Here is an 11,829-nt window from a genome sequence, read left to right as displayed (position 1 = left end):
AGGGATGATGCAGAGGCCTCGGGCCCTGAGATAGGACCCCTCACCAGCCTGCCCTGCAAGCCCTGTATGCAGCACGTGCATACATATACTTTAGCTTCTACTCCGGGTATTCCCTTTGGAAATGACCTTAAAACTTTTTTAATAGAAACCCAACCTCTGGTTCACTCAAGTGTACTGGTGATCATTTTCCCAGGGATCTCGGGTACCCCCTTCCTAAACACCCTGGCTTACTGCATGTGGCTGCGGCTGACTTCCTTAGGCCCAACTAATGCCACAGGCTGTACTCACACAACTCTGTTTCTACCTGTTATCTCAAATGACCGACTACTTGCTTTGAGATGTGTTCCATAGCTGAAATGTACAAAGAAAAAAGTGACGTTCACAAATGACCACAAGTTCAATTTCCTGCAAGCATTCTCTGTTGTATTTGTTAGGTGTCAGGAGAACCACTTCTCTTCCCTCCTAGTTCACAGGCTAAAACCGGTGAGAGGACCGTGTTCATGCTGGTTTTGCAGGAGCCTGGGCAGCTGGAATCTGACCATTAAGTTTTGGATTTTGAGAAACAATGTACATATAGTTATTGAGAAAACCAACATAACTAGTGGCATTGTTCTTGAGACATAGTAAATCCAACCAAAAATGTATTTTTGAATAACTGTTGGGAGAAAATGGTGTATTCACTCAGTTTTCTAAATATTGGGGCATCCAGACACCTTTTTGCCCTGAAAGCAGATCAGGTATTGCCTTTCTACAATATAACACAGAGTTCTCTTTTTCAAAATCCTCTTCTCTAAGAGAGAATTTCAGTGTCAGGGCAGGCTTTTTCTATTTATGCTTGTAGTTACATTTTTTATGAAACTTGTTTCCCTGGCACAGGGACATAAACTGTTGAGGCAGAAAGATACTTCTTGAGTAAAATGGCAAAAGGTAGCATGAATCAAAATCACCTTGGATGTTTGTGGTCTTTTATCATGGCACATTCAAAAAACATTTTTCTTCATAAAATATATTCAAGCTTGTCAGCAGAGAGATTCTAGTAATACTAGATATTATTGGGTTTTCCGAGTAGACAATGACTTCAGCAGTGCCAACATTTATATCCTTTGGTTAAGCTCGATCTGATCAGCAAAGGGTCCTCGTGTGAAAGAACAATGGCCGTGTAATCAGACGTGCCTCTGGAAAGTTCAGTTAGAAAAAAGCCTGTCCCCACAAATAGTATAAGTCTGTTCCTCATGCCATAGTTGGAGTTCCATCCCCCATGGACCGAGACGCTTGGCCCCCCATGCTGCATCTTTCCCTTCTGCACCATAACCTCCTAGACTTGTTCAAAAAGTGTTCTCTGTAGATAAACACATGGTTTCCTTCACCCCTGCATCCACTTACACTATCCAAATCCCTTAATATAACAAAATGAGATTTCTCTCTTCTGTGTCTTTTCTAGCAGTTATGCAGGTTTAAAGCACTGCCCCATGTAGCTGTCAAGGCTGAGTTTGTCTTCCTTTTTTCTCACCTTCATCCTCAGCATGTCACATGCTTTCTGATAGTTCCATGTACTTATTATTCAATGTCTTCTGCCTATTTTTCATTCTAAAATCCAAGCTGCTATAAAGTTTATATAAAACATCACCGAAAAGATACATTCTCATTTGCTAAGGTTGCCAGGTTACAGTAGGCTACAAGGCCTCTCAAGGGGCCCAGCATCTGGAAATTTAGTTCTGTACTAACGCAGTGGGACCACTCACATGAGACCCCAAGTTGGGCTCAACCCCAAAGCCATTACATACCAGGTAGTGGTCCTTAAACACGCACTTAGCCAGACTGCCGGGTGACTAAATTTTGGCACCTATAAAATAAGGTATGTTGAATACATAAAAGGGTTTCGTATATATCAGATAAATATAATATTTTTTACATATCATACAAATATAAAGTTACATAAAATACATACACCTGAGGGATATGTATGTGTGTGTAGTTTTATATATTATACCAAACATACAATTTTGTCATGTTATGGATATTATCATTTCATGACTTACGGGAAATGGCTACAAATTAATGAAAATCTGTAAAACACCTAAGACAAATGTTACATTTAGTCAGGTTTCTAAATTTGACTTTGAAATAATACTGATGAGCATTGCCTCACTATCTTTGAAAATCACTGGTAGTCACTTAACGGCATCCCAAAGAGGTGAGCTTAAAGCTCACAGCATAGTTCTAGCTCCCCTGAAAGGAAATGCCTTACAAATACCACTGCATTCTCTGACCTAAATTCCAGGCTGAGTCATATAATTAAGATGTAAACTTACATTTCTATACAATTGTTTGTAGGTCTAGAGACTGATACTGATGATTAATATTTTTAAATTAACAGCTTGGAGGATAGAGACATCTGTCAAGTTTTCCACGAGCTTTCTAAAGTAACATGCTTTACCCGGGGACAGTAACTAATAAATGTCAGATTCAGTTTCTGTGCCTTTCTTCACCTGGACCTAGACGCTGCCTCTGGGTATGTGACATTTCAAATCATTTCTCCCTCCCCTCTAAAAAAAAATCCAATGAAAGAGACACAAGTCCAGTCAGAAATTTGATATTTAACAATTATTTTTTTTTAACTTGCAACAGATTAATATATCAAATAAGTCCATTGGTTTTACTAAGCCTATGACACGACATAAATAGTGGCACATTCGATTTGGCGGTGTAAAACATCTAAAGTGTGAGGCTCAAGACCTCGGAATGTCTAATCTTTGTGGGAAACACATCCTCTCCTGATTTCTTGCTCTCACGGCAGGCTTTTCACACGTGTACCTTCAAGGGAATGTCACAATTGCTTTTTAGACCTGAAAACAGACGGTGGTAAAAAGCAATGACATCCCTTCTTAGCTTCAGTGCCTCGCGGGTGTGTGATCTCCTGGTTAACAGCAAGTGTTCCCCAGGGAGGCAGATTTGGGTTCAACTCTCTTCTCTGTCACTTACTTCTTATATGAGCATGGACATATTTCTTAATTTTTGAGTCACAGTTTCCTCATCAGTGAAATGCAGGTGATATGAAATTCCAGCACCTAGTCACCAGTCATTGCAAGAACTAAACAAGATATTGTCCATAAAATGCTTGGCAAGTTAAAAAAAAAATCTCAATCCACAGTGGATGTTACTAGACCACCTTATGCCATTTTCTTGGTGCTTCTCTGTTTTATGCATGACCATTTTGCCTTCCCAGAAAGATTTTAAGTGATTTTGAAAGTGTGTGGAGTAGCGGCGAAGTTGTAAGTACTATACTGTGTCGTAATCAGCTGGGCTGGTGATCTAACTCAAGATGCCACTATGGAAAACAGTATGGAGGTTTCTCAGACAACTACAGATAGATCATCCATACAATCCAGCAATTCTTCTTCTGGGAATATATCCAGAAGAATGGAAATCACCATGTCGAAGGGATATCTGCACTCCCATGTTCATCGCAGCTCTGTTTACAATAGCCAAGACATGGAACCAACATAAATGTCCATCGATGGACGATTGGATAAGGAAACTGTGGTATATATACACCATGGAATACTACTCTGCCATAAAAATGAATGAAATACTCCCATTTGCAACAATGTGGATGAGCTTGGAAAAACTTACATTGAGTGAAATAAGCAAAGCACAGAGGGATAAATACTGCATGTGCTCACTCCTATGAGGGAGGTAAGAGAGAAAGAAGGAAGGAAAGAAAGACCACAGAAGTGCATTGGACTTGCAGAGGGAGAGAACATTCCTTGGGATTTAAAGTGGAGGGGGGGGGAGAGGGAGGGAGACGGAGGTTGGGGATAATTGGGTGGGGGACACGGGGTACAAGTGCAATGTGTTGTAATGGGTTTGCTACTAGTATGAATCCAGACCTCACATCATGGTCATGAGGGGTGACAATCAGCTTTGTGTGTCATGAATACTCATAACCAATAAAAAAAAAAGATACTGGTCTCTCTCACTGTCCAGTGCCACTCACCCCTTGGCCCCGCACCCTCCCACCACATAGCCCTCTCTGCAGTCACAAGGCTGTTTCATATGCATTGCATGCTGCCCTGACATACCCTCTTTCTCATGCTCTTCAATGTCCTCATCCGTGCTCATCCTGTGAGTCTTAGTGTGGCACAGTCCTACTCCCAGGTTAGGAGCCCCTTCATAACATCTTCAGAGGACATGGAATTTCCATTGATTCTACCTGTCTCACAGTAATTACTGGTTAGTTGTCTGTCTTATCCACCAACCTGCCCAGCTCTGTCCATGACCAACATGGGACAAAAGATGAATCCTGTTTATCTTGTTGCTGACTAAACTCCTAGTCCTTAGTCTAGTGGCTGGCGTGAGCTCGGCAATCAATAAACATAGAATGAAGGAAAGAGAAAATGAACATGTGTTTCAAATTTCACAGCCTCTGGCTATGTCTGTGAAAATGTCCCCTCGTTTCTTGCCATTCTCTGGAGTTCTTCCACTCTTCAGAGGTGAGATCCCTGAGGCCCCATTATACTTGGGATCAGGTACAGCTCTCTGGAAACATCTCCTGGGCCATGTGAAGCCCCAAGTGCAGCAGCGTCACGGAAGGAAAATATCTTCGAGGCAAGAGAACTCAAGAGATATTGACAAGCTCAGGAGCAATGGTTCTGGGCCACGTTTAAGGGTACCCAGAAGAACATCAATGAAAGCAGCATTCTTGACCATTGAGGGTACACAGAGAAAGCACCAAGAAACCCTTACTTTCATTTTCCTGCTGCATGTAGAAAATAACCCTTTGACATATGACCCTCACACTGATCCTTTGTTATAAATGTCTGCAGGAAAGTAACCTCAATTTTAATCCAAAGCCTTTTGAAATAAATGGAGAAGTTGAGGAAGACACTCATTTTAAGTGGAGACCTAGGGACAATGGGACCACCAGCATGGACACACTGGGGTCAGCAGTAGAGTAGGTCAAGAGTGACATGACTTTTGAAAGTTTCTTCATTCCTCAACCCCCAGTATTCTCATGCCCTCATTTGTAAATGAGATGGGTGACATGGAACAGGGTGGAGGAGATGAATCCTAAAAGACCACAAAAATTCCTAATCTAATATTCAACAATTTGTTACTCTTTCTATGCATGTAATCTAGCAGAGTCACTGCAAGTGACCTGTCTAAACTAGTGCATTTTCACTTTTCTGGTGTTTTATTCTGTGTTCCAGATGAGGAAAGTGATGGCCTGAATGTGGTGAGAGAAACAAAAATTAAGGACACTGCAAAAATCTCTCCGGTTGTACAAGTACAGATACCTGGAATTAAGAGTATTTTTCACAATCGTACCCTTGGGCATAGATGCAGTCTTGTGATCTCTGTAGACCCCTCTAGGTAGCTCTGTTCTTAGTTTTGAGCATACTTTCCTAGGAGAGATTTGAAGCCACTTTGAACAAAGTTTCAAAATGCTGCTGCTACCACTGAAAGTATTAAAGTTAAAAAATAAATGCTGCATATTACCATGCTATATAGAGTCCATATATTACAATTTATATTTGAAAGTGAAAATGTTTAAAGACTTTGTTTCTAATTTTAATCTATGCATTGTAATTATACATACTTATGGGATACAATCTGATATTCTGATACATATATTTGTTGTATAATAATTGGGTTAGGGTAGTTAATGTATCAATCACTTCATGCATTTATCACATCTTTGTGGCAATTCCTCCAGCTATTATGTAACATACAAAACTTAACTGTTTGAAGACTTTCTTAGCACAGTTAGGAAGAGGCAAGCAATAAAAAAAAAAAAAAGCACCTTATAGAAATCAGCCTCATTTCATAAGTAAGATATTTTCTTGTAATGATTTTCTGACAAAATTAACTAATGCTTTTCTTGTAATGATTTTCTGACAAAATTAACTAATGCCCAGGCCATTGCATTAAGAAATAATGTAATTCTCACCATGATATTTCCCAACTACTGTAAGACTTTCCATGTGGCTTTGCCTATGGATAATTCACTGAATGAAAGATGTGGGCAGCTATATTTTTCATTTTGTAATAGTTAACATTTTTTTTTTATTTCTTCACAAAGAATCAATGGTATTTTTTATTAAATTTAATCTTGCAAAGAAAGAAGAAAAAATCCTTTTATTACTAGACCCTGGTGCAGTGGGCTTCAAGATCTACTTAAGTGATCTCAGCACCCCATGGTCAACTTGTGAAGACTAAGTAAAGGTTCACAATCAACCTCCCCTTTATGGGGGGTGGGGCAGAAGCTGCACCCCGGGGCAAGGTAATCTACCCAAGTTATTCTGAAGTGTAGAAAAACCTGACAGTTCCATTTCATGTCAAAATCCTTCAGGGAAACCTGACTAGATGATAATAAATACTCCCCACTTTTCACTGTGCATGTGATAAATATGCTGTGCATGCTCCATAATGGCCATACACTTTTTTAACAGATGAGGCTATTACAGCTCTGAGTGGAAGAACTCACCAGCCACATGGTGACTGAGCCACAATCAAATACTGGTCCTTTTGCCACTGTCAGTATTTCTCCAGTTTGCTAATGTCACCTCCCCAGTCTGAAGGTGAAGAGACCAAACACAAATTCCATATACAGAGAGCAAGAGCAGGCTTACAGAGTGGAGAGCCAGGCTGGGGGCACTCGGGAAATGGGAATGCAGAGGAAACATCTAACAGCGACTGGGCCTGTGAGGCTATCTCCTCTGGATCATTCTGAACCATGTCCAATCCATGGATGTTTTGGCCAGGCTCAGGATCCAAGTAGCATGTCCAGAAACATGAACTTGTGCATCAGATCTTAAAATGCAAAAGAACGACCCGCCACGGCCATCATCTTCTACGAAGCATGTAACTGGGGGGTCATGAGCCCTCAGAGGCATCAGATGAGAGAGAAGGAGGAAAGAAGCAGGAGTCTAAACGCTAATAGTTCACCAAAACGGGCTTCCCCTCGGTGAGCCCTGCGTCCTGCTGAGGGGGAAGCTTCTTCTTCCCTGAAGTCGAGCACAATTACTGCTGAACGGCCACGATTCTCTTCTAGGAGTGTGTATGGATTCACAGATAAAAAGTCTGTTTTTCAGATTCTTTCATCAGAACCCCTACTAGGTAACTCTCCTCCAACATTAAAAGAAAGAAGATTGAAACATGGAATGCTTTGTGGTCAGAGAAGCCGGCAATGTACAGCGAGGTAAGAAAGATTGTTCCTGGCTCATGTCCCTTGAAATAAGAGCTTTTTTGCATGAGTTATTTTACAATAAAAAACAAAATTACTTCCTTTTTCCTCCTTTTTCTTACAATGAAAGCAATAAATATTCATTAGAGAAGGATGAAAAAGCATAGAGAATCCAAAAGAATGATGGAAATCCAATGACACAAATTTGTATTTGTACCACCCTGGTACGTCACAGCTCTACTCTACTATTTGGATCCTTATTTCTGAAAGCTGTTTGTGTGTACATGTGTGTGCACATGCACTCAAAAGAATGATGAGGAAAAGAATTCCTTTTTGGAGGAGAACTGGTGGCAAGGCTTGAGGAGAAACACAGCTAAGGAGAAGTTCTTGGTAGCAGGAATAACAGGCACACTCCTAAGAGTGGTGCAAGCCAATATTAAATTGTGCGGTGTTGGCTGCCTTATGATGCAACTTTCCCATGCCCCTCCCATTATCCCCCTACCTTCAGCAAAATCTTTTCTATGCAGTGCCTTCTCAGTGGCATTTTGGCTGAAAAGAAAGGGGGGAAAGGTACTGTGATAATTTTTTTAGTTGAATTCAAGTGGAGAGAATTTAACACTCACAGGAGCAGAGTTGGAGAGTGAAGATGAAAAAGTCATTAGAAAAATCAAAGAGATTTTCACTAGAAGCCCCCAAAGGATTCTCAGAGGTTTGGGGAAAGAACCTGGGCTCCTTACTTTGCAAGAGAAGAATCTCAAGATAGACTTGTGAAAACATTCATGGGAGGATAGCTCCCGAGGGTGTAAGATCTGGGGACACAGAAGATTCTGAGAAGTCTCACCAGGTCCTAAGCAGCCCAGCATTGAGTATGGCATCCCATACTGTGAAACACAGCCCAGAAGTCCAGCAACCACTTAGGGTACTTTAAGTGCCCGTGCAGTCTTTCTAAGTGTGACTCTGGGCTGTAACCTTGGGAGACTGAATTATCTCTTTTGAGCTTTACCTTCTGCTTTGTAAAGTGGTGATAACCGTGGCTTGCTCGCACTATAGTTAATCAGATGTATGATCTAAGAGTGTAAGGGAAAAATCAGAGACTCCTGGCATGTGGTTGGTAACTCACAAACATGAACTTCCACCTCTCCCATTGGTGGCACCTATGCTGTGCTTTTCTAATACCAGTTGGCTCCCACCAGTGCTCTTATAATTGTCATTCCTCACACTGGAGTTTCCTGGTGTGAAATCTCCACATTTATATCTCACCTTCTTTGAATCAGCTGCTCTGTGCCTGGAAAGCGGGCACTATCATAATTTCTTATGTTTGTCAGCAGCACATCAGTGAAAGAAGGCTTGCACAGAACCTCAGGACTTGTCAAACCCCTCTTGGACTATCTTTCTGTTCACCTTCAAATTCCACACTTTGGAGATATCTAGACAAGCTGAAACGAAGTAGGAAGAAACACAACAGTGAGAGGAAAATGTCTGTGGTGCCACATGTGAGATAGTTGTGGGAACTGTGCTGAGGAGCCAAGAGAAGAGCAGACTCAGGAGACTGTACAATCGTTGTCTTCAAGGGCAACAGCTTGGGACTGATTTTGCAGCATTTAATACTTAGTAGTTTTCCAGAGAGAATAGTGACTGTGTTCTAGAAGAATAAATTACTGACTCTCCAGAGGACTGTGGAAGCTGTTTCCTTCCTCAGCTGTGGGCTCAGGAGAACTACAGCTGCTGGCTCCCTGACACCAAAAATCCAGGGTTCCTGGGAACCAGAGAGATTTGGAATCAAGGGCCAATGACCGATGAAGCACTTTAGCAATGTCCAGGGATGCTCAGGGCCAACTCCCTGGCAGCCCGTGGCATAAAGGATACTGAGCTGTCTGAACCCCTGCCCGCCTGTCTGGGGACAGAAATAGCAGTGATATAAAGTAAATCAATGTTGATTTTGATCAAAATTCTCTATGAATTATTTTTACTTGGCCTCCAAATGAGCAAGGACTGTGGGGGGCGGGGAGGGGAAGTCTCTTAAGTAGAAGAAAGAGTAATCTTAGTTGATCTGTATTATCTTAAGGACCAAAAGAAGGACCATTGTGTATAAGGCACAGGAGAAAATATTTAGGCTCAATGTGAAAAGGACCAGGGAAGTCAAAAGATAAACTCAGTTATCTGAGTAGGCAGTGAGTCCACCCGCGATCCATCCTACCAGGGCTGTGTGACCACTTCGTGGACATGTGGAAGAGAACACCAATGACCTCACAGGCCTCGGCTAGATGACCTGGAGGCTTTCTTTTATGTCTGAGAAGTTTATAATTCTAAAGACAGTACCATAGAAATAGGGGCCTCCATGGAGGAAAGCTCAGAGCAGGTAGCAAGGGAGGACCAAGGAGGCAGAGGTCAATGTCGAGATCCTACCACATCCCTCAGACCAAACTGCCACAGTCTACAACTTGTCCAGAATTTTACCTGCTACTTTTATCTCCATGTCATCTGGGGACCAGAAAGTCATAATCGATGTCTACGGTCCAGGAAGGAGACTGGCTGCCCAGATGACTTGCTCTGGGAACTTTGGGCCACAAGGAGATGCTTTGAAACACTGCAGCCCAGCCCTCCAGAATGTGCGCACCATTAGGGGAAAGTTCACTGTGGATTCCAATGTGGCTGTCATACTTACCTCCAGCTTACAACTACTGTAGAGCAAGCAGCAACAAACGGGAAGTCCTGAAGAAAGGGCCACGGAAGCCATGACTCAGTCCCCAGTGAAAATTACATGAGAGTCATAATTTACCTTTCTTTGAATGAACAAGGAGTGGTCTTCTGGTTCTTTCCCTGCCTGTAAGGTCTGCTCATTTGGGATTATTCTTCATCCCTGTGTCCTTAGCATGTTCTAAAATGCCCACCAAGCTCATTCAGGGAAAATAAGACAAAGTTTTCCTCTTGCACCCAATTGAAATACCGTTCTATTTCTTTTTTTAGAAACCATCAGTAAGTATTTCAAGGGATTTTAAGTTCAGCGCATGCCTCCCGGGCTGAGGAAGGTGAAGCAGGCCCTGAGATTGTCCTCGTGCTGGGGTCCTCCTTCAACGCCGAATCTATGGGGAGAACTTAAGAAATCCCGATCTGTGGCTCCAGGTCCAGTTTGCCCACTTCCAAACAACTTTTCCCCTGCTCTCCCTGAGTATTTCAACAGGGTCCAAATGCCAGAGGCAGATGTAGGAAGTTGCCAGAAGGAGGAAAGCAAGACAGCTGCACTACAGCTGCATGTCTGCCTGCACAGGTGCACACATAAGGCAGAGCGCCACCTGAGCCTGGCCCTGCAGAAGCAGACGGCTTCTGGAACACAAAACACCACTTGTCACCTTGTGCCATTTCCGCATATCTCCACTTACTTATGAAATGTGGCATGGGTCCAGCTCTTTGTCCTTGTTCTTATGCAGCACAATGAATATATCATTCCTTTAGCCCACAGCTTATAGCTGATTTCACTATTATCATCCATTTAGGGTTTAATAGTGTTTACCGAGGCTTTAGCAGAGTTCTTTGTGACATGTGGCAGGAGCCAGCCTAGCAACTGTAGCTAACAGGCTGGGAGCAGAGCCGTGCCAGTGTAAATCACTAGCTTACAGCATCTCAAGGCATTTGGCTGGTGTGCTCCAAAAAATCAAAAGGGTCTAACAAAAGAAAAGAAACTGCTAGGGACCAAGACAGACAAAGAAAATAACAAGCAACACATTGAAAAGCACTATGGTTGTTAGCAGCTTGGATGAGGAGGAGGAGGGAGGGGAAGATGGTGACATGGCCCATTTGTCACACCAGGCAGTGCGAGTTGATGAAGGACAGAAGCATCTGCACTTGGTAACAGCTGCCCACAGGCATGGCATGATCCAGAGATGCATGAGCAGGGGCTGGTGGCTGCAACAGGACGTGACCCACTGGCCCACCTCCGTGGCCATGGAGACCAGCTTCCACCCCCGGACAGATGCCAAGCCCACTGTCTGCAGTGTGACCAGCCTTCCTTTCTGGTGTCACCTGCTGTCACCCAGGTCCTTCACCTGCCCAGAGCTCTTGAGCTAAGTCCCTGATCCCCTTACCCTACTCCATTTGCAGGCTGGTTCCCCAGAATATGCACTCTCACTCTAGTGAGAATTTAAACGTGTTGCTCTCTTTTCCAGTAGTTGTGTTTTGTTTTTTGGTCATCCCTCTGATGGCCAAATGCGAGGACACCATCCCTATCAATGGCAATTTCAAACACAAGGAGGCCTAGGTTTTCAGACAAGAACTGAGCTATAATTCTACACAGGTGAGTGTTAAAAGTAAATGTTCCCACGAGTTGTCTGCATGCCCTGGATCCCACTGGTTAAATGGGAAGTCTTCTAGAAAATCATACTGTATTCACTCTTTTCAGGTTTTTCAGATGTTCAGTTTTTGTTGTTCTTTGCCCTGTTCCTATCCTACCCAGTTCTTCAGAGAACAACTACATCTTAGAAGTCAGGGTAAGTCTGGTTTCCACTTTGTGCCCCATGTCATGATGATTGTGTTTGGTTTTCAAAATAGTCATGGGAAGATTATTTTCTGATAAAAGGCAGCTGTCAGAAGTCCAGGGCAGAGCAGAGGACGGTTTTTCCTTGGCTTCCTGCTTTCACTCACACTTT

Source organism: Cynocephalus volans, chromosome 2 (assembly GCF_027409185.1).
Source record: "Cynocephalus volans isolate mCynVol1 chromosome 2, mCynVol1.pri, whole genome shotgun sequence".
Classification (NCBI taxonomy): domain Eukaryota; kingdom Metazoa; phylum Chordata; class Mammalia; order Dermoptera; family Cynocephalidae; genus Cynocephalus; species Cynocephalus volans.
The sequence above is the reverse complement of the archived record's forward strand: the minus strand, read 5'-3'. Positions refer to the sequence as shown.